This window comes from Taeniopygia guttata, chromosome 2 (assembly GCF_048771995.1).
Source record: "Taeniopygia guttata chromosome 2, bTaeGut7.mat, whole genome shotgun sequence".
Taxonomy (NCBI): domain Eukaryota; kingdom Metazoa; phylum Chordata; class Aves; order Passeriformes; family Estrildidae; genus Taeniopygia; species Taeniopygia guttata.
Window position 1 is genome coordinate 86,019,294 of NC_133026.1, and position 23,736 is coordinate 86,043,029.

General features: G+C 37.5%; 1 protein-coding gene across 1 annotated transcript in view; it reads right to left on the bottom strand.

Annotated features, from left to right (window-relative positions):
• GALNT1 (polypeptide N-acetylgalactosaminyltransferase 1) overlaps positions 1 to 23,736 on the bottom strand; it is an 86,259-nt gene that overhangs the window by 56,217 nt on the left and 6,306 nt on the right. The window contains exon 2 of the mRNA XM_030265767.4: positions 4,791 to 4,960. The gene's annotated coding sequence lies outside the window, so the exon portion shown is untranslated. The remainder of the gene's footprint in view (positions 1 to 4,790; positions 4,961 to 23,736) is intronic.

Genomic DNA, 23,736 nt, shown 5'->3' on the forward strand with positions numbered 1-23,736 from the left:
TTAATTCTATCTTTCCAGAGATCACAAATTTGAGAAACACCACACTTTTAAGTCCTTTGTTTTAATTGTTAATCCATGCAAATATACACATGATATAAAAAGAACAAACATGAGATTTTCTTCAACCATGAGACTCATAAATTTTTCCATGTAAAGTTTATTTTTAAAGTAGGCAATATCCATATTTTGGGTTCTACACTGAAGAGATAGGTGAACAAGAAGAAAAGAACTCTCAGATAAAAAGCTAAGAAGGCAGACTAATAAATGCAGAGTTCCGGAAATCCTTTAGAACTTGAGAATATTTTCAAGACTGGACAAGGGAAGAAGAAACTGTTAGGGAGAAGTTGTTAGAATAGTTCTCATGCAGACTGATATTTCAATGGCTCTTCTTCAGGACTAGAGTCCTGAATCTTTGTCCGTGTGGAATCTTGGTCTTAAGCAGTGGTACTGGTATCTCCACAGGAACTGAGCCTGAATTCTAGAATTCAGACTTCAGGTGAGCTACAGAGGTTTATATGCTGACCTGTGATGCTTGACTATAGAGACCCTGGCAGGGCATTTCCCTGGTTTAGAGAGACACAAGAAGCTTCCCTCAAAAAGCTGTTAGACCACATTTGCTTCTTTCCCTGTTCCTATGTCTGTTCCTGTGTTCCTGAGCCACTCCCTCCCTATTCCCTGATTGACCCTCATCTCTATACTGCCCAGAGACCAGGGTCATGTCCAGGCCCCTCTGGACAGAAGAGTTAGAGCTGGGAGATGTGTGTGCTGGGGGGACCCTGAACATCTCGCTGCACGGCTGAATTAAACATCTGTGGCTACCATGCAAAGGCCCTTTCCGCTTCTTTAGCCTGGACTTGACTTGTAGCAGTCCAGGCTGCTACACCTGACATCACAAGAGAATTCTAGAGGTATCAGTACTTCCCGTTTTGAGCAAAGACTGGTTTCACACTGAGACATTCTCACTGCAGAGTTCCACTCTCCTTTTCCTTTTCAGTGCCTTTTCCCCTTTGCTGTTCAAGCAAGCAAATTATCCCTAACTCTGACATGAAGCAGCTATGACCAAGTCAGGTCCCTGCAAGCTCTTACACCTGCATCTCCTAGTTTGCTACCATACCAACAACAATTAAGATTATAAGTAACATAGACACAGGATGGAAAATGATCTGCTACTGCTGGACTCAACACTGTAAAAGAAGAGGAGAAAGTGACAGAAGAACTCACCTAAGAAATATAAAGCAGCCCATATGATTCAAAAAGTTTGGGGCACACAGTATCCACCCATCCAATAAATATGTATCAGTAACTGTAAAAGTGGATAAATATGGGCCAAATCACAGAGATTTTAATTGATCATGCACATACTTCTTCCCAGCTTTCAACTTCATTGAAAAATAAATAGAAACTTTACATTCAAGTTTACACTTGGTCAAAAGCAGCGCTATGGAAAAGATAAAGTGTGTTCCACAGAAATTAAAGTCCTATTTTGTTAATGGCTTCAAAAATCTGCCCTTAAAAAAAAAAAAAAAAAAAGAACAAATTGATCATGTTTTGAGTTCATTCATGGGAGAAAATGTTAGAAGAGCAAAAATCAATAAAATTTAAAAAAAAATAGTTTTTACTTAGGCCATGGAAATTATTTAAACAAGGTCATTTTCAAAAGAAAATGCTACATTTTCATTATTCTGCAATAAATGCTTTTCAAATGTTGCTGCATTTTATTTCTTGAATATTTCCTTTTGTTTCTTAAATATTTCTTGGAAAAAAAATAGGCAGATTCTCTCAGGCATTAAATTTCAAGACTATACTCTTAAAGTTAGTGATTCCAAAACATGTTTTTCATCTGGCCCAACTTTCATCCTAGTTTGACAAATTTAAATAAAATCACGATATAGAAAATGAATCAGTAAGGTAAAAAAGTAAATCAAATCTAGAATTTTTTATTTGTTGTGCTGTACAGCAGTCCAGAGAAATCTAAAGAGTGGGATATGCAATTTGAGGCAGAGAGATTATTTTGTGGAAGAGTTCACTTGTTTCCCCAGTTACCTATAAGTGTGATGATAACAATTTTCTGCACAGTTGCACAGAGAAAACAATTCGGGAAGGCAGGTATGCATCGGACTTCAGTAAAGTACTTAAATTTCTTCAAATACTTTGGCGCCTATTGCTTTGCTTTTTTTTTTTTTTTTTTTTTTTCCCAGAAACTGTCAGGCACTTCATGAAAAAACAGCTAGTGTATTTAATTTGACACCAAATTATTTTTGAAGGTATAAAGCTTGTAGCAACTTGAGCTACAAAATTAATTCCTGACTAGAAGCCAAGAGACAAACAGGTCACCATAAAAAAGGTCAATCTGTCAGACAATATTAAAGAAAGGAATGTGATGGAAGTGTTTTGGAAATTCAACTACATATTAATTGAAAATCATGGAATTTGAGAAATAAAATCACTGCTAAAATTTAAGTTAAATCAGAGAGCAGATTTTTTTTTAAAACATCTTTAAAATTCTGTGCTCCAAAACATTTAAAATTACTCTTCAATACCTTTTCTGAAAGATTTTCAGAAATCTTTCTCTGAAAGCTCTAGAATCTTTACAAGGAGAGAGAGGAGACATGCCTTAGAAGCCAGACCATGGTTAAAGATTTATCAGCACACTATTACTGTGTAAGTAGCTGCTACTCCAGCATACCAGCCTTCCACTCTGCCAGCAAAAATCTACACATCAATGAAAAAACTTAATCAGAGAACTGACACAACTGAAAAATAACCAAGAACAACTGTGTTTATTGAGCCACATCAGACTCTCAGTGCAGACTCAGACCAATCGGATATTCCCCCCAAAAGAAGTTATTTCTCCTCAAATCTGTGATCTCAAACTCAGCGTTAGTCAACAACCACAGAAGAGGTGACTGGGCTACCATGAAGAAAAAAAAATCAGTAAAGATACCACTTGAGTGACCAAAATAAGTAAATCTAGAAGAAAAAAATTTTCTCTATTTTTTTACCCTAGATTTTTTTTTTCTTATCAGCCTCTACTACTAAAGAGTATTAGGAAGTAATTTTGGATATATTTTTCCTCTCTTCTAAACTGATACTTGTTCCAGTTATACCTTTGAAGGACTGAATTTAAGACTACATGTTAGATCTTTTGAAGCTGACTAGAAAATGACCCACTCAAACATGAAACATACTTTTTCAATTTTACTATGCTGAACCCGAACTTCAGAATTGGACCCAAAGAGTCCTTTAGAACTCAGTCGGTGAAAACTAATCTATGAAAACTGCTAATAGGTTACAGGAAAGAAAAGAAATCAGGACAAAAATTTAGCAAAAAATGTCAGTACCAATGATTCCAAGTGCAGGACACCATTTAACCCACTAAATGCAACGGCAGTGGTTAAACTTTTCTGCCAAAGGAAATGGACCTGTCATACCACATCTTTGCCTGTACATCCCATTAAACTTTGGTTCTCCATCTTGCTTCAATCAAGCTTAAGAAAAGCGTAGGAGACGCACACACAGAGGAGGCTTCAGGAATACTCAGTTGTTAAACATCTCACTGCACAGCCAATGACTACACAGTGGTGGTCTAATACATCATCCTTTGTCTGACAAGGATGCTTGAAGAGTACTGTGTTTGTTGTAGAAACACAGGTAATAAAACTCAGGCTTTCTTAGGTCATCTGGATGGAAAGATCTGAATTCCAGTTCACTGGACTAAATAACTCTTTTCAAGATCTACTGAGAGGGTAAAGGTGAGTTTAGGAAAATTAATAATGAGGTCCTTTATCCACTTGGAGACTATGTTTCCCAATACTCAGAGAGAACCACAGTAACAGTTTAATTAGGTCTGCACTAATATCTAAGGAGATTCTTTTGGAAACTTGTTTAATTGCTGCAGACATCTGAACCGGTCCAACAGGATGCTGAAGGAACAGTAAAATGTGGAAATATGCATGCAGACTATTGACCCTGGCTGGATTCCAGGTGCCCAACAAAGTCACTGTCCCATACCTCCTCAGCTGGACAAGGGAAAGAAAATATAACAAAGGGTTTGTGAGTCAAGATAAGGGCAGGGAGAAATCTCTCACTTTCACAGGCAAAACAGACTCAAGATGAGGAAACCAGTTCAGTTTATTACTAATCAAATCAGAGTAGGATGAGAAATAAAGCTAAATCTTTAAAAAACTTTCCTCATGCCTCTCCTATCTCCCCAGGCTCAACTTCTCTCCTAGTTTTCTCAACTTTCTTCTCCCCATAACAGCACAGGAGAACAGGGAATAAGGGTTAAAGTCAGTTCATCACATCCTGGCTCTGCCTCCTTCCTCCACAGAGGGAAGATTACTCACACTTCTCCCATGCTCCCACAGGAAGAAACCTTTGACAAACTTCTCCAACCTGAGTTCTTCATGAACTGCTCCAGCATGGCTCCCTTCCATAGGATGCAGTCCTTCAGGAAAACACTGGTCTAGCATGAGTTTCCTATACAGTACCCCAGAGACTGTACCACTGTAAGTGATGGGCTCAGCCAGTGATGTCAGTCAGTGATGACCTGCCAGTGGCAGGTCCCTCTGGGAGATGGCTGGCATTGGTTCCTCTGGGAGTAGGGGAAGTTTCCAGCAGCTTCTCAGAGAAGATCCCTCAAAGTAAGTCACTAGCAAAACCTTGCCACAGACACCCAGTGTGACCCAGTGACAAAGCACACATGCAGGCATTTGCTCTGAAAAAACCCAAAGCTGACAGACAGCCCTGACCAAAGCATCAAAAATTCCTGGAACACATTTTGTACTCACCTCTTCTGCAGGTTTACAGCCATCTGAATGGTCCACTAGCACTGGTGGCAAAATCCTGACACATTGCTGTAGAGCACCTGTGGCAGGAACCATACAGCAGCAGACTGGACTAGGCCATTCCAACATGAATGTGGAAGCAAAAGAGGTATTCCACCAGAAAGGTCTTAAGGCTGTCCTAGAGGAAAAACAGAAATTCAGATAAGTTCCTAGCTCAGCTCTGGCAGAGCTTGAGGTGCAAGAGGAGGAAAGTTTCCCATTTAAGATTTTAAATTCTAAAATCCCATGCAAGGGAGAAGGAGTCAAAGACTGTTTCTAAAAAGAGGCAGTGAACTGTGCTTGTGAGGAAAACAACATATGCAGGGAAGAGTGGAGAGGTGGAACAAGTCATCAACATTTTTTAGCCTTCCAGATGATATGATTTAAGTGGGAGGACTGCCTGTCCTCCCAAATAAGCTGTTATCTATTTTTGAGTTCTATATATGTCGTTCTCTATCCAATCATGAATACTTAGCACAACAAACTATGAATTGTTCTCAATAAGGCAAGAAAACAGCCTCCTCAAAAAACAGCACGCATTCACATGAGCAGCTCCCCAGATGATCAGTCTTTTGGATTAAATCTTCCTATACATATTCCAGTTTAAAGACATAGGGGTTTTTACATTCTTTCATCTCTCGCCCACAAGTTAAACATTAGCATTTATAATGACAGCTTTTGGAAAAAAAAGGTGTTATTACAGTAACACAGACTTGACGCTTAAGAAGAAACGTCTTTTCACTTCTAGAAAAAAAAAGTGACACCTGAAAAATGATGCCTGAGGCTTTCCAAATCCTACCCATTAAAACTGTAGAATACTGAATGAATTCCTTCAAATTTCTGTCTCTGCCCAGTTAGCACAGCAATATTTGAAGAAAATTCTAAATAGCTGAAAACTAAAGAATGTGCATTAACATTCAAGAGAGATTTGTTCAATTTTTAATGCAATTGAAATTTGTCTACACTTAGGTAATATTTGCCGTATATTATTCAAGCTTGTATCTTCCACATGCCATATTATATATGAACCTACTAAGCTAGTCAAATTTCTTGCTTAGCCTGTTTAAACTGTTACCTCTAGGTATCTGTCCAGGTAAAAAACTTTTGCTGATACTATGGTAACACAACAGTATGGAGAAAGCATATGGTAAGGAAGGCTAAGATTAGCAGTGATAGAAAAGGTGTTTGTCAGCCACCTAATTATTAATTATTACCCCAAAACTGAAGTAGATAAAATTAGTTTGTAATACTTGGCAGTTTCCCCTTTTTTGCATACCAAAGTAGAAGGGGAAAATGTCTTGGCTAAAAGTCTGATTATTAATAGAATTGGCTAAAGAGCTCCTTGAAATGATACCAATTTTTATCAAATCTGAAAAAATAGGAAAGTTTCAAAGGGCCAGAAAAATATGACCCAAGACATATTCAGCAGGAAACCTAACATAAATCACATTGTTTCTTTTCTGAACATGTTAATATAGGAGATCATGATATCATGCTGAAGTGACCCAACCTCCTTATCAAAGCCAAATAGCTGTTGCCTTCAAGAGGTTAAACAGATTTCCATTACGTATCTGACTAGGCTCCACACACTGCACTGTAACATGCAATACACACACACAAAAATATGAGTGTGGGTTATGTTAAATTGGCCTTTCATCTAGTGCTCTTCTTTGCTGAAACTCAGGTGCCTTACAGAGGTGGGTGGAGAACAGGATCCATTTTTACCCATGGGGAAACAGGTCTGTTACTGGCCAAGTGGCTGGCAGGTCTGGGAGCAAATTTTCTTCTATCTGCTCTAAAGTTTAAACTGAAGTATTTCTCTCTACATCTATCTGGTTAGATGAAGATCCTTACTGTAGTGATTTTGCCAAGACCAAAAGCCAAACTGAGAGGAGGACACACAGGGAATGGCCCATGTTACCATTAGTAAGCAAGGCACAGCTACCAAGGGCAGATATTCACTTATGTGTATTGAGTTTCCACACACTTAAAAGCTTATTATTTCCCTTGCTCTTTTCTTTGGGTTGCAAAAATGCCAATTCAATCATTCCTTCTGCACATAGCACGTTTTCTAAATCATCAGTCATTACATTCCTGAGGCAAATAAAGTGTGCCTACATCTTTCTTAAAGTACAATGCCCAAAACAGATACAGCTCTTGAATTTCACAATACAGAACAAACCAAAAGGTTCAACTTCACATCTTCCAGATTATACCACCAATTAGTCATGCCAATACATAGACACACCTCTTCTTTGTCAACCATACTGCAGTGTCGGCTCCCATTTTATAATCCATGGTGAGGAATGGGGTGGCAGGAGAAACTTGACAGATGTTCTCCATATTTTATTTTGATCTAAATATAAAGCATTCAACTTATTCTTCTAAATCAAATCCTATTCTCCCAGACCACCTTTCCAACATTTTAGATTTTTCTGAATTGCCATCGCACCTCTGTGTAACTGCATTTATTCCCAAATATGTCTTTAGATTTCATAACCATATGCCAATTAGCCAGTATGAAAAAGAAGAGTTAGCTGAGGCAATTTTACAAAATCCCATACAATATGCTTTCCTTGCTGAAAGAGAACTACTGAAAAACCTCTGGCTACTGTTAACCTAATGAGTTTACACACATCCTAAAATAGCTTTTTTTATCTAGGTCGTATTTCCTTAGTTTGCTCTGTAGCAGTATCACATGTGGCTTTCTCCAGTCCACAAGCTTCCTGTTAGACAGGATATTACATTGCCTTGATTCTGCATTTCTGATCAGCACAGAACCATAGAATGGTTTGGATTGGAAGGATCCTTAAAGACCATCCAGTTCCAACCCCCCACCATCTTCGACCAGAACAGGTTGCTGAAGCTCCACCCAGTCTGCCCTTGAATACTTCCAGGGACTAGGCATCCATAACATTTCTGGGCAACCTGTTCTCATGCCTCACCACCCCATAGTAAAGTTCTTTTTATATCTAATCTGTAGCTACCCTCTTTCGGTTTAAAGCCATTACCCATTGTCCTATAATTATCTGCCCTTGTAAAAAGTCCCTCCTCAGCTCTCTTTTAGCTACCTTTACGTACTGGAATGTCTAAGGTCCCTGGAGCCCTCTCTTCTCCAGGCAGAACAGCCCCAAATCTCTCAGCCTGTCTGCACAGGAGACATCCTCCAGCCCTCTGATCATCTCGGTGTCCCCCCGCTGGACTCCCTCCAGCAGGTGCACATGGTTTCTTTGCTGGAGGCCCAGAGCTGGACACTGCACTGCAGGTGGGGTGTCACCAGAGCAGAGCAGAGGGGCAGAATCCCTCACCCCCTTGCCCTGCTGCCTAAGCTGCTTTGGATGCAGCCCAGGGCATGCTCATCCTTCTGGACTGGGAGTGCACATTGCTAGGTCATGCTGAGCTTCTCATCCCTAACAAAACCAATCCCCACCCTACCTGTATTTGTATCCCAGGCCAATTCCCCATCTCCACACCTCCTGCTTATATACAGGTTGTGATGTTCTTTGGTATGGAATATCCCTTTGGCCAGTTTGGGTCAGCTGAACCAGCATACTCTCTCCCAGCTTTTTGCACACCCCCCCACACCATCAAGAGCATGAGGCACTAAAAATTCCTTGCCTTGGAGTAAATTCTATTTAGCAACACTAAAACATCAGTGTGTTATCAACATAATTCTCATACTGAATCCAAAACAACTCTGTACCATCTACTAAGAAGAAAATTAATTCTATCACAACCAAGACCAGGACATCATTAAAAAATGAAGAAAGGTTTATTTGAAACTTATTTAAACCTAATCAAATTTTAGCAAGTCAATGCTGACCAGATTCACAGCCACAATGCTTGTAGAGTGCAAAATACAACTGTCTCATATTCAAGCAAGTGGCTAAACTGAATAGTCTCTATATTTGCATTCCTATTATGCAGAGAACTTTCTTCTGATACTTTTAATGTTTAAAACAGCAACAAACATGCAGAGCTATCTATGCCCAATGAAAAAGCTATCCCTACTTGTCACACTCCACTTACCACTTTCACCTCTTCCTAAATATAATACAGATTGACTGTATGATTTTTTAGCCACCTTTCTCATCTGTGCAGTCAATTTCTTTTGTATTCAATGCAAAACCTTCCCACACATATGAAATCATGCACATGTCATAAAATATGGAGCCAATTCCATTGCAACTTTTTTTTCTACTAACTCATTACAGTGGTACGACCCTGCACAAGGTCAGAAAAATCAGTGCAAGAGACTAAACAGAAAAGTATTACATTATTAGGGTGCCATTAAATGCTGAAGAAAACATATTTGTAACACTAAGAAAACCACATTGTCTTCCTGTTATTCCTGAAGTAACCAAAAATACATAAAAAACCCAGAGTGCACAAAAAAACAACCACAGTTTTGTTTCATAAGTCTCCATGACTATCTTATACAGAAAGACAGCAAGGGGAAAAAAAAAAACATTTGAGTAAATTTTTCTTAAGGGAGACAATACAAAGATTTTTTTTTCCTGCATGCACTTTGTCTCTAAAAAAAAAAAAAAAAGATTCATAGGCATCATTTATAATAGAAACAGCAAAACCATAAAGACAGGTATTATGTTTAACAGCTGTTAAGTACACACTGCTATCATATTATCTCGCCAAAACTCAGGAAAAAACTGTCAAGGTAACAGTTGCTTTGATCAGACTGACATCTAAAGTGCATGTCATTGCTTTTCTTGGCCTTCACTAACAGGTTGTTCACCAACCCAGCAATGATTCTGGCACACACAGCCATGCAGCAGCACCTTCCTCTCACAGGCTTCCTGCTGCCCTGGGGACAGGGACTCAAAGCAGCACAAGCCAACACAAGCAGTTGGCTTGTGCTGAAGAAAGGCACCAAGAGCAATAGGACCCACAGAGGTATTTTAAAGTATGATTTTTATAAGTCAACTGTAAAATGCACCCCAACCTGTACCCCCAAATCAAGACTGCTGAAAAGCACATTTTCATGTTGCTTGAGAGCACTATACTGCTGGAAAGCACCAGAAAAAAACCAAAGATACAAGACAGTCTACTGCTCTCACCAGTGAAGTGTCTACTGTCATATTCAACATCATTACTAAATCACTTTGGACTGTAAGAAATAGCTTTTTCAAAACTACCTCCACAGAATTGTTCAACTCACCCCCCTGCAAAAAAAAAAAAAAAAAACAGAGAGAAAAAGAGAGAGAGAGAAAGCTATCTTTCATAACCTCACAACTGCTCTCCAGAAAGACAAAACCCCAAATTATTCAAAAATCATGAGAAGCGCTGCAGGTTTGTAAAGATGATAGAAATCTTTCTTAAGTATCATGATTCAAAAACATTAGTAAGGCAATCAGCAAAACCAGTTTATTTTGACAGCATTAACTTACATCAGCTTTAAGTAGGAGCACAGAGCATCAATCCAGACATGTTTGCCTCCAGTGGGACTATCAACAAAGAGTTGTGTGTTGACTGCTGCGAGCTGGCAGACACCCTCTGCACCTTCTCTTCAGCCACCAGGAAACACTACCCTCATTGTTTTCACAAGTATGCAAAGCAACCAGCACTGGTGTGTATGGAGGATGTGAACCACAGTGAAAAATGCATTAGACACCTCTCAGCTCCTTCAACTGACAAAACATTCACTATGAAGGAATACAGAAGCCAAAAAAAAATTAATGTTTGTGTCAACAAAAGTTTTTTGTTTGCATTGTTTGTTTATAAAGAGTGGGTAGCGTAGTTTTCCAGTAATGTTTCCATTGCAATAGGCTATGAAAACATAAAGACTGAGCTGTACTTTGCTCCAGAAATTCCACTTTTCTATACAATTTCAACTGCAGTCTTGTCCGCTCACCCCTTGCTGGGAAGAGCTCAGGTAGGACCAGCAGCAGATGCACATCCCTGACACTGCAGCCAACACATTTCCTGTGTAAAGAGCACTGACTGTGGACCTCGCTTGCAACTCTTCACCACAAGTCACAAGAAGCTCAGGAGACATCAGATGGTTATCACCCACTCTAACTGATCAGGTCATCTTCCTCAAAATACCTGAGTAGGCAGCAGCAACCAGGCAGCATCACCAGCCCCTCCAGGGTACAAACCAGCAGTAACCCCAGCTACACAGATGTGTGTGCATAGCCATGTACACAATGAGAATTGCTTCACTTAGTTCTTATAAATGCAGCTCAAGTTTCCATTTTCAAAATACTGCTCTTTGCTAGAAAAAGTGTACACAATAGTAACGAGGGCCCCTTCAGCTGAGAAACATGGGGCTTTAACATTTTCTACTCTTCCCCAACTCCTGAGAAAAGACTAAATGTTTCTAGACCTACTGAGTAAAAACATCCTATTTAATAATGAATGCAAAATAGCTAAATACATAACTACATTAAAATCAATGACAGCTGCCCTCATAAATTTTACATTCTGTAAAATTGCATGCCCTGTGATCAACATTTTTTTCAACAGCACGCAGAGGGCTCCAGGAGAGATGCCTGCTTTATTCTAGGCTTAATATTCAAATGAATAATCTGTTACCTCTCTTTCTCTGATCTGATGCAAACACCCAGACAGTAGTAAAATTTACAGGTGCGGATGACATGGGAGAACAGGGTTTAGGGGAAAAAAAAAGTATATGAGTTATTCCCATACTCATTTAATTTCCACTGATAATTACTAATGAAACTACAGAGTGAAATAAGTACAAATATTTCCCATTACCTCAGAGATGATCAGAGGGATCCAAAGCTACAGACATTCAAAATACAGTCTTAATGGTACTGAAAAGACCACAACCTCTGCCTTCTATGGGCCAAGAAATCAATTTTCAAGTGTTAAAAACTGCAGAATAATAAACTTACAGCAACTCTATCCTATATGCAGAGAAAGAAAACTGAATTGCTCTACTTCTAATCAAAGGCATAGATTTTTTTGAGTTCACACACACAGAGTATTATGGCAGGAATGATAGCACATTACTTAGAGTGAGAAAAGTGGGAGGGGGAGGTAACTAAGCAAGATCCTAAGACTTGCCATTCACAAGAGGCAGTACTTGAAATAAATCAACCAGTAAATTTGCAAAAGCAAATGTCACATTTACACAATGCTTCCCAACATTTACAAAGGGCATCAATGATATTAATATTTTCTCACAAAGATAATAAACAAAGTGCTAAGTGGTAGAAAATCCCCAAAGTAAAACCACTGCTCCACACATCTAATTATGTCTCTGCTCCACACATCTAATTATGTCTCTTTGGACACTGAGAAATCATTTCTTGCAGCACTGTGGCATGAGACAGTCCACTGTCTATTCAGCTCTATAGCTTCATTGCAAAAGAAATATAAATATTGGAGTTCTAAATTAAATCATTTGTGGTTGTATACAAGCTAAAAAAGGCTGTTTATATATTTACCAACTTAGGAACCAAAAGAAACTATAAAAAAACCCTCACAAATCTAACAGGAAGTAGTTTCTTGCACTATGTAATTAGCACTTGTTAATCAAAGAGGAAAATGAGAAAATTGTATTCTTGTCCACAAGCTTTTACTGTCTTATATCATCACATATTACAATATTAGCCCCCAGTATGTAATGGAAATCTTAGAGACAGCTGTTTAAGAGGTGAACAAGCATATCATAACTCCAAAGTACAAAACAACACATTGCTTATAAGGAGGACTTTAACTCAGGGAACAGATAAGTTTACAGCACATAAAAGTAAACCTTTAGAAAAAGTTACCCGAGGGCACAGAGGTAATAGAGACAACCTCCTCTGGGAGGAAAAAAAAAAAAAAAAAAAAGTCTGGCCTAGAGACTCAGTACTTTGAAAATATTAATGTTCTATTTAAAAACAAAATTTTGTGGTGAGGGAAATAAATAGTGAAGAGGGAATGGTTTTCTGCCTTCTGCCAGATTTAAAGCTTTTCAGTAAGACTGTCTGTCAGTGTCAACAGGAGAAAACATACCCAAACCAACAAGCTGCTTGGCTGAACATATGTCTTCATGCACAAATACTAACCCTCCCACAGAAATTCTAGCTTCGGATACATGCATCTGCCTCCAGGCAAAGCTCTGCTGCTTGCAACAGTATCTGAAATTTGGCTGAGCTGACAAATGACTATCATTTCTCACTTGCAAGAGTAGCAAGATCACTTTAAACAACAGCAGCAACAAAATACTCCATTCTTCTAAGGAAAATGAAGAAGGCAAACCTTTTCTGGCTTCAGGTGAGATAATGGTCCCTAATTCGGGAAGTTTTGTTTACCATGAAGGAACACAGGAAGCATTACGCTATCAAGTTTCCAAAACAATGGATTCAGTTAGTAATACAGATCCCAATTTTTTTCTTGTCCCTTTTTTGTAGTCAGTAACTACATTCAGGTAGTTGAAACAGAATTCTGAGAGCCATTAACACTGTCAAAACAAGGATGAGGAAACTGCGACAATAACCCAATGAATTAGCTTTTCTTAAAAAAGCACTGCTGTTCTAATGCAGCCTTTGGCAATGCAGCAATCCAGCCCACAGTTTCCCAAATCATGCTGCAAACCTTCAGGTTTCTTCCTAGAAATATCCCATTTCATTTGATTTACTAATTGCTGAGTCAGTCAGCTGTTTGCAGCATCTTTCTTTTTACAAGCACAAACCCAAAATATACTTCGGTATTCAGGAAGCAAGGTATGCAGTTTACATACACATCATTCTTAAAATAAGTGGGGAAAAAAAAAAAAAATCAAGAATGCTGAAAATCAGCACTGCAGCTCAAGGACTGCATAACAACATCCCTAGTCCCTAAGCATTTGCTCTATCTCCACATTCTGACAACATCCCAGTCACAGATTCAGAGCTAATTCAGCACAGAAATAAACTGCAATCGAGAATTTTTTGCAAACTATTTCACAATACTTGCCTAAGGAAGGGAAAGAATGTCCAGGAAAAGACTTTATTTCAGCAGCAGGGGCAAACACATGAAGCTAACGACATAATTTTTAAATTTTGAGAGTTGTCATGTTCTTACACTAAATCTCAACATGCCTATTATGTGGTAATTATATCTTCTATTTTGTCCAATTCTGTAGTGTTTTTCAGTTACTCTTTATCAGTTTTCCACCTCAATTTTACCAGCTCCTTAGCAGCTGGGCCACAAACATTGTTAATTGCATCATAACATCATGAGGAAAGGATTATTAATCTATTATTTGGCAAAATGCTTCAGGGAATGAGAAACTTTCATTACTGGATATCTCCACCAGCTATTCAGATATGAATTTGACCATTTAGCATTTTCAATAAGTGGAAAGACATGAGCTGCTTCCCTTAACATCTGACTGATTCAGGGCTGAGGAATAACTCTTGCTTGGATATTCCAGAAAGAGATGAAACAGCCATCTTATATATAGAGGCTCATCCTAGCATACATCAGAATCTAGGCAGCAATATGAAAACAAGCAGAATGTTGAAGCTTCTAATCAGCCCCTAAAACCAAAATTACTTAAGATAAAATAGTGCAACAAGCAAGCTAGGCTCCCACTATGCTGAAGGAGAGTCAGGATATTGAGAACTATGACTTACAGAAGAATAAAATCAGAACTTTTTATGAGTGGGTCTGCTATGCTATAGGACATTTCAGCATGCATCAAAAGTGAAAGAAGGCACCTTTAAAAAATACAATTAAATGAAAAGCAATTTTAAAAATTATTGTATTACTTTTGTTCATTCAACACTGAACCCCTTTGGACACATGGGAAAAAAATTTAGAAGCACTATAATGTTTTAAACAACTTATCCCAAAATGTTTAACTTAGCATGCAGCAAAGCAAGCAGGGAGCTCTCAATACTTCTGCCAACCTCATGACAGACCAAAACAAAGCCTCCCAACTCATTCAGCCCTCAGCTCAACTGTTTGACAAAGTTATATGCTTTGCAAATGACTCCTCAACATTGGCTCAGGTGGAATGTATCAACTAACTTTTTGTATAGGTTATGAAATCTACTATGCTATTTAAAGATTCAAATTCAAATCATCACTAGTAACTAAACTCGAGAAAGCAGTGTCAGCTGAAACAGCATTTCTAAAACCTTCCTCTGCAACTGAAAACCTCAGGCTTGCAAATTCCTCCCTGTGAGGCTCCCACCAAAACAGCAGACCCATTTGTCAAAGTAACTGAGCTGGGCTTCCATGATGATAAATGAACATTTAGCTTCACAATACATTGATATAAAATTAAGAATCAACTTATAAGTAGTAGTTCAAGGGTTTCATCAGCTTCAAAAGAACAGTAAATGCTGAGAATGGGTATTTGCTTTTCAAGCTGAAGTGTTCTACAGACCAAGAATGCTCAAACCAATGATTTGTCAGCATTGCTCTTAGATTTGTACCAAAAAGCGTTGCACACTTCCAGAAAGCAAGTTCTAAATAAACTCTAAATAAAAATATGATGACTTAAATACAATCCTTTCAGCAAAAGCCTTATCAATCTTCCACATTAATGGGAAAATTACATACAGAATGGAAAATTAAATTTGAATTTCTAAACCATAACGACATTCTGCTAATTCATCAAGAATGAATATGGCAAAAAAGTTTGTAAAAGACTTCCAGTTCAATGTTATCTTCAGCACACGAATGCTAAAGAAAATTACAAGTATTTAAAGAACATGTACATCTAACTTCTTATAGATGGTCCACGGTTTGGAATACCATGTAACTTTTTGCTCAAGAGACGTCATGTCTTATCTAAATATATATACTGTCTTTCCCACCTCCCCAACAATTATTCCAACACACCCCAGGACTATATGTGTGTTGGAATAATTGTATATTGGTTGTATATGTATACTGGTGTGCTCCATGCTGTAAATGAAAGCAGAGAATGTGACTACTCTATATTTTACTGGGACATATAAACCCATCCCAGACCTTGCAAAGATTCCCACAGGTATTTTTCTGGAAACTAAATCCTATGTCAAGAGTAAATTTTGCTCTTGTCAGAGTCCAGAGGGGCAGAAAGAAGGTCAAACTGTTTTTTTCCCTATGTAAAATTGGCTGGACAGGCAAACCATGCTAGTCAGAAATTTTACCAGTCAATAGGTAAATTGTCCCCAGTCAACACTTCCACATTCCCTTCACAGTTCTGGATTTGCCATCTCTTTTACTAATTACCTTCTTATACCTCTGTAACGTCACTATTTGACAGAAGAAATAGTAAAGAATTAGTTAGCCATTGAAATACTTTTTTGTCTTCTGGAGCAACACATTTATTGCCAACTTTTCTGTTCCCTTTTCCTACAGGTTTTATGTTGCCCATACCTATCTGCCTTTATTTTGAGCTCCTGATGAACAGCTGTCAAAGCCTCTAATTCTGACACAATGCAAACTACTTTTATCTGCTAAAATATGCTTGGTAGCATCACTCATGCCATCCAATCCCAATTCTCCTCAATCTCAAATATTTTCTCTTTGAGACAATCTACTTTTGTGACAGTTCTCCACAAAGCAATGTCTCATTATCAGATCTTTTTTGGTTTGGTTTTTTTTGGTTTTTTTTTTTTTTTAAGCAGAGGCCTAGCCTTTAACCATTTACAAGGTACATACTTATTGAAATAATTCCAGTACAGTTTTTCAATATTGTGACCCAGTGATTTAATTATAATGCTTTGAAAAGGATGTCAGTGACCCATGAACATCACCAGAACGGCAGGAAATTTGAGTGCAGCACAATGTTTTATATTACATGCAATCTGGAATTTTTTTGGTAACATGCAGAGTAATCCCTGTTAGAAAGACCAAGATAAACATTTAATTCAGATACCATTACCAAAAAGATCAAAAAGTAGTTGCAATGCACCTTAAGACAACCTATACTTTTTCTTAGTATTTAGTAATTTCAAGGCTTGAAGTAACCAACTCCTTTCATGATTACACTGGTTTGTGCCAAGGAAGTTATTATATATTACGTGTACAAAAAGCAGATAATTCATGTAAAAACTGCAATGAAAGTATAGGTGACAGCAATGTTAAAAATATGTCCATTCTTACACTAAAATTTCACTTTAGTAACAGTCAAGTCTTTAAAATCATATGAGCTCCTAGCATTAATTCAGAAAAGTCAAGAATATTGCTTATATCCTTATTTGCAATATAAGAAGTCTTTCTTAATTGTTGCTATGGCACTACACTGTAGAAAACATGTCCACCAAAGAAACAAGGTCATAACTAAACATCCAACAACTGAACTTGCAAGTTCCTTTACTAAATTTTTGAACTTCAGAAAGTTGTCTTATTAATGTTCTCATACCACTTTTCTGTGCAAGTAGCTGTCACAGTTAAGAAAGAAATCTCAGTTTTCCCAATAAGAGTAAGGTACCCAATTTAATTTTAGTGCAGGAAATATTAACACAAATACAGTAAGGTAAGATTCTTTCCTTCCTTTTTCTCATGCAATTCAGAAAGCAAATAACCTAGGTTATCAGTCTCCTTAATTACATCAGCTTACATACTTTATATGTATGAACAATACATTAATCTTCTCATCTAGTCTATAGTCTGCTCTCCTGTGCTCCTCTTTGTTTTCCAACAGAGGAACACGAGATGTCATACTTCCAAAATAGTCACTTTATCAGCTAATTGTCTCTTCTACAAGCAGCTTTCAACTATTCCCATTAAGAATAAAAGATACAAAAATAATTCTTTCCATAAGTTCAGACCAAACAGTTCCTAAGCAAACTGTGGAAATTTTATTTCAGGGAGAAGAAATATGATCAACCATTCATTAATATAAGTAGAGCAGTTTAACTTTTACCAGTATGCTCTTCTAATTAACTGCCCTGTAGCAGCAGCTGGATAGTTTTTTATAATTTAAAAGGACCAGCTGCAGTACCAGCCACAGAATACTGAAAAAAAATTTTAAAAGACTGACAGAATGTTGACGTTTAGAAATAAATTGTGGTCTATCTGCAAACAGATCTTCTCAAAACAATTTATCCTGCCTTGTGGAAAGCAGAACTTTGGGGTTTTTTCTCCCACAGAAAACAATAACCTCAACACCTTGCTGCTGCTGCTGCTGCCCCTTACAAGCTCTCCTTTATTCTTCCACCTGCAAAATGTCCATTCCCCTCACAATACCAAGACATCTTCCCCATGCCTCTTAATTACCAAATTGCCAATGGGTATCAGATGCTAGGGTTTGTTCCAAGGTTCGGGTATCCCAACTGGCCAGTCAAAAGCAAGGCTCCCTGCTGAACTGGCAGGCTAGAAAACAACAGATAACTGTTGAGTTGCCTTTTTTCAATTTCCTCCAAAATTGTGTAAATTTAGTATTTTGGGGATTTTCACCCATCAGGTATTACTAAAAGCCATCTACAAACTGGAGCAGGAGGGTGGTGGGGGCACAGGCTAAGAATGAGGGAGGGCTGAGGGTGAACAGAGCAGGAGATCAAACTGCCTTGAAAAGGCAACCCTTCCTCTCCAGCCAAAATTATTTTTGTTGCCTAACTGGGGCAATCTTTGAGTAAAAACAGTATTAGCTTTTACAAAAAGGATTACCACATATTAATGTCACCACACTTGACATACGATCAGAAAACAGGCAGACAAATTGTGGGCAGGGAACAGAATCCCAGCCAGTGGTGGCACGCCCAGGGAAATTCCCCCTCCCATCGCTTAGGTCTGGACACTTGATCCATACATATTGCAGGCAAAACCAAAAGTTTTCAAGTTTTGTGTATTCACTTTTTGTGTACTAAAATTTCATCCTTAACTTTCCTCTCTCTTGAAATAGCAATTTAAATAAAAAAAATTTTATACATCTTAAACTTTCTTTTTGAAGCTGAACAGAAAACAGTAATTCCTCCATAAACCTTCATTTACAGTGGATAGAAAGATTTTCAGACATATACAGAGTTGTAACACAGAAGTGTTTTAAAATTTCCCTAGTCTACACACAGTTGACTTCATAAGCTTGGAGACTTTTCATTTATGTTCCTCCATAAACATTCAAGCTTTTACGAATTATTTTGGCTTTTTACCCGTCCATCTGAAACAAATCCCTTCTGGAAAAGGAAGATAATTCTTCAACAAGTATGCGTAAGACTGGCTAAACTTCTCCAGTTCCAGCCACCATCAAAAGAACTAAACTCCTTTTCTTAAAACCTAAGACTTGAAAATAGAAATTTTAAACATAGTGTTTGCCAGTTGAGCCATTGTGATGATTTCGCCTTCAATAAGCCTGACCATAACTAGACTTCAATCTACTTCAAATACACCAGTCTTCCTTTTGCTCTTAAAGCCTTGTCTCTACTGCGACATATCCTAATTTTTACCTTTTATGCAACAGTTTAATAAATTGTTAAAACATAAAGAAACTCATTAAGCTATTCAAACCACATTGAAATATTTTTAGTAAATTCAATTATGTCAATAAGACATGTGAAGGAAAATAAAAGATCTTACATCTTTTCTGGATACTCTCCAAGCACCAGTACAGTAAAATGAACATTCTCAGTTAGCTGACTTTGAGGTAATTTCCTTTTTTTTAAAATTTAAATACTTGAATTACACTAAAAGTGATGATTTTCTGGAAAACACTGAGCTTCACTTTCAGACAGCCAGATCTCTAAGAAAAGTGAAACCATGTATCAAAACCCTGAAATTACTCCATCATTTTGAGTTCCTTTGGATACAGTTCTCCACTCTCATTCTTGAATCACTACCATGTTCTTCTGAATAAAATTAATTATTCAAACAACCACTCATCACATACCCAGACAAATGGAAGAAATAGAGAAATCACAAATCATGGAAACCGAAGGTGATGTGCTACAATAATAATTGAAATAAACTGTTTTAAACTAACAATTAGTCAGCATTTTACAAGTGACAGATAAAGAAGCAAACAGACTCTTAGAATAATGAGAAATTCCTCTTGAGTTTGCTCTATAGAAATATACCACACAGCTCATCCCTGCTGACGAAAGCGGCAGTGAATCATAATTTCATTTGCCTCTGCAGTAAAAGATGGCTTGGTTGTAAGAAAGTTGGTTTCAAATATCTTTGCAGTCACAGAGTTGAAAATTCAGCTATGAAGACTGCAAGGTCAAATATTTGATTTGGAAGTAAGTGCCTGATGTGCATGGTATTTAACTCTTCTGCAGAGAAGTGGTCATAAAGAAAGTTTGTTCACCCTAAAAATCATTCCATTGTGGATTCTTTTATTTAAAATGCTCATGATCCAAACTAGCAGATTACTGCAAACTAGTGACCACAACTCAGTGCTATTCAACTCTACTGCAAATAACATGAGGTATGCTATACAAAAAACCAAATAAAAGGCATTGTTTTCCTGGCAGAAGGCAAGATGTTTTATGAAGTTTTCCATACAGAGGAAAGTGTGGTTAAAAAAGGAGTCCTTAAATGCCTCTCAAATATACATAATACTCACAAAATATAGAGAAACCATTGTTTCAAGCTCTTAGAAGCTCCTACTGTGTTTGGGAAAGCACAGTTAGGGGGGAAGAATGAATAGTCATAATAGTCTAAAACTGCATAAGAAAGCTTTGATATGATCCAAAGCAAGAAAATTACATATTGTTGTACTTTCATGAATCAGATCCCAGCTGAGATTGGGTCAATTGGTTTCTTGCACACAGCAGATTTCAAGCATTAACTGCTTGCAGAAGAGTGATTAGTTTTTCCTGGACATGGAAAGACAGAATAAAAGATGTGATTTGACAGCTCTGCAAGATCCAAAAGCAACTAAAAGAAAGAAACATGAGGAGGAAAGGAAAGAAAATGAATAATGTCTAGTAACAAGGGGGTTGGTTTAATAGTTTTTATAGGATTTCTTTTTTTAAAGATTTAACAAATTCGATGCACGAGGTTACTTTGTTTCCTGTGGGCATTGGTTTCCATAATTTTTTTAATTAACTACTGCAGGTATAAAGATTTTATGATTTAGAACTGCAGCACAAAATTAGATCTAGAATCTAGCAAGTATAGTCTGTTAGAGAAAAAAAAGTTTTGTGCTGAATCTGCATATATAATGTATTAATTGCTTTAAAATGCTTTAACTAGCTGTGGTTGCTCACTAGATTCTTCGAATTCTTGATGGTTTCTAAACACTCTTTTTCATTTGATGACATGATACCATAGCAGAATTATGTGACTATTACAAAATAGCATTTGAATTTGTAATAACAAAAAAAGGCAAAAAAAAGAAGCTGTACCACATACCACGTCTTTCAAATATCCAAGTTAAGATTTTCATCAGGTGCTCTGATGCACCACATTTCAGTATCTTCCAACTGCACTTTTGCAAGAATTGATGGATTGCTTAATATTTTCTGCAGGAGTCCATTAGTGTCACTGGACAGTCGTGTCCAGCAAAGTACCAATGCTTTTCTCTTCTTTAACATTTTGTACAACAACAAAGTTAAAATACAAGTAGTCTTTTAACTACCAGCACACAACTTTAGACTTGATAAAATATTAATGCAGTTCCCAATTCAATGAATCTATTCACAGCGAAACACGAAATACAAATTTTAGAGCACACAAAAACCTATAATGAACACTGTTTTTTCTAAAGCTATACTAAGAATAATTTTAAGCCCTTATAACATCAGTTGTTTTGAAGGCTAGATTATCAGCCATTTAGTTCTGAAACTCTGTGTAGCCTAAGCTGTCTTTAAGAATGATGTTGATCTATACGGTTTTAAATTATTTCATTCCAGTGTCCATAAAACCTGTGATACCATACATAAAACCAATTTGATGCTGAAAAAAACCCAAAAAAACTACCAACTAAAACATCTTTGATAAGTATGCCATCTAACACAGCAGCAGCTGCCCCACTCTGTTCTGTTTTAGCAGGGAACTTGAAAAAAATGAAGAATTCCTGAGCATCCTTCATGTCACATTGTTCTTCCTGTTCACTTCAGTGTGCAATCAAACCACCGTAGAAGTTGCAGGAAAGGGACCACTGAGTAACTCGGAGTTGTTTTCTCACAGCTATCTCAGACCACATTTCCAAAAGGTTGCCAGGTTGTTCTTCTAAGAGGACAGATAATTAAAGCTAAGTCTGAAGCAAATGTATATTTAACTTCCTCAATTTTCCTTTTCTGTAACCCTGCATATACACACACAGCACTAGAGCAAGGAACAAGTCCCAGTAAGAATTTAAAGGCCTTTCAAAGACTCTAAGAAGGTACAAAGAGTGTATTTTTGACCTGCATTAGGGCTCACGGAGAAGGTACTGTGCTTTCCTACTCCCTACAGTTATTGAACAACTTCATATTTTTCCTGCCATTTCTGAGACTTTCAGTTCACAAAAATAAATCTCAAAATCAAATATTTAGAAACATCAGCCTGAAAAAGTTATTCAACTTTATAACCATTCTTTGCAGATAGAGGGCCTTAAGGGATGACTTTCTTTTTTCCTGAAATATGTATTTCAAATAAATGTATTTAAAGCATAGCACCTCTGCTGCACCATAAGAAGCTTAATAATTTGTTGCATGATGTGTATATATCCACACTATCTTAAGAATTTGAAAAGAAAACAAGTATACTAAATTATTACTAATTTAAGTACCCAGCTTTCTAAAACTTCTCATCAGCAAGCCCTGAAGAAAAAATTTCAAGATTATATTGGAAAAGGGGTGAACAAAGTTACACCCCCACAGGGGTGGGGGTTTTTTTTGCTAGTCTAAGTAGAGCTGTTATTCAAGTATCAGCTTGGGACTGCTCTGGTGTGCCATCTTCAACCGTTTTTCAAAGATAAGATAGCAGATATTTGAATCATTCACATGACACAATAGACAGTGGCCTTTAAAACTACAAAGTCATCTAAAAAAAAAAAACAAGTTATGTGAAAAAGAATACTTCATTTCTTTATGGCAAATTCACAGACTGGACATCCAAATTAATATTCCAATCAGGGGAAATAATTCCTAACAGAAGTATTGTCTGGAAACAGTAGCTAAAGCTGTGTTTGGCACCTAAAATTAGGTTTCAGCTTCTGTGTTTGAAAAGTGTATCAATCCAAATTACCCTGAGTATGTAATGAACTGAAAATTAAATAAATCCATTAGTTTAATTTTAACCTAAATGAGTCCTTAAAGATACTTTAAAAGTGCTCCATCAGTGAATGTTCTCAATTGAATGTATTTAACGAAGAAACATAATGAACAGGATATGCACATAAGAGCCTGGGCTGTTCTTAATGCTAAATTATTCATAGTGGTAATCAAACTGATGAATGTCACAGACTGAAAAGACAACTCTGATCAATCTTAATTTTTTGCCCACAACTTATAAGCATTTAGGCCATCAGAAAATTTGGAAGCCTATTATACATGGGGTTTGTTTACTCTGTTTTTAAAAAAAGCATCACCTAGCAAAGTTAAGAACTGGTCTCATGAAATTACATCTACTTGTTACCCACTTTAGGTTGGGGTGAGAGGCAGCTCTATGCTTGACCTTAGTCCTTGCTCACCCTGGCCATGGTAGTTAAACTCATTTTTGAACACTGTTGAGGAGACATCTGGTCAAGGGAGGGGATTGTCCTGCTCTTGGGCAGCCTCACCTGGAACACTGTGTTCAGTTTTGGGCACTACAATACAAGAAAGACATAGAACTATTAGATTATGTCCAAAGGAGGAAAACAAAGATGGTGAAGGCCGTGAGGGAAGCTGAATGAGAAGTGGCTGAAGTCACTCTGTCTGTTCAACCTGGAGGAGACTGAGGGGAGACCTCATCACGGTTACAAATTCCTCATGAGGGGAAGAGGAGGGGCAGGCATTAATCTGTTCTCTATGGTGACAGTGACAGGACCTGAGGGAGTGGCCTGAAGTTGTGTCTGGGGAGGTATGGGTTGGACAAGAGGAAAAGGTTCTTA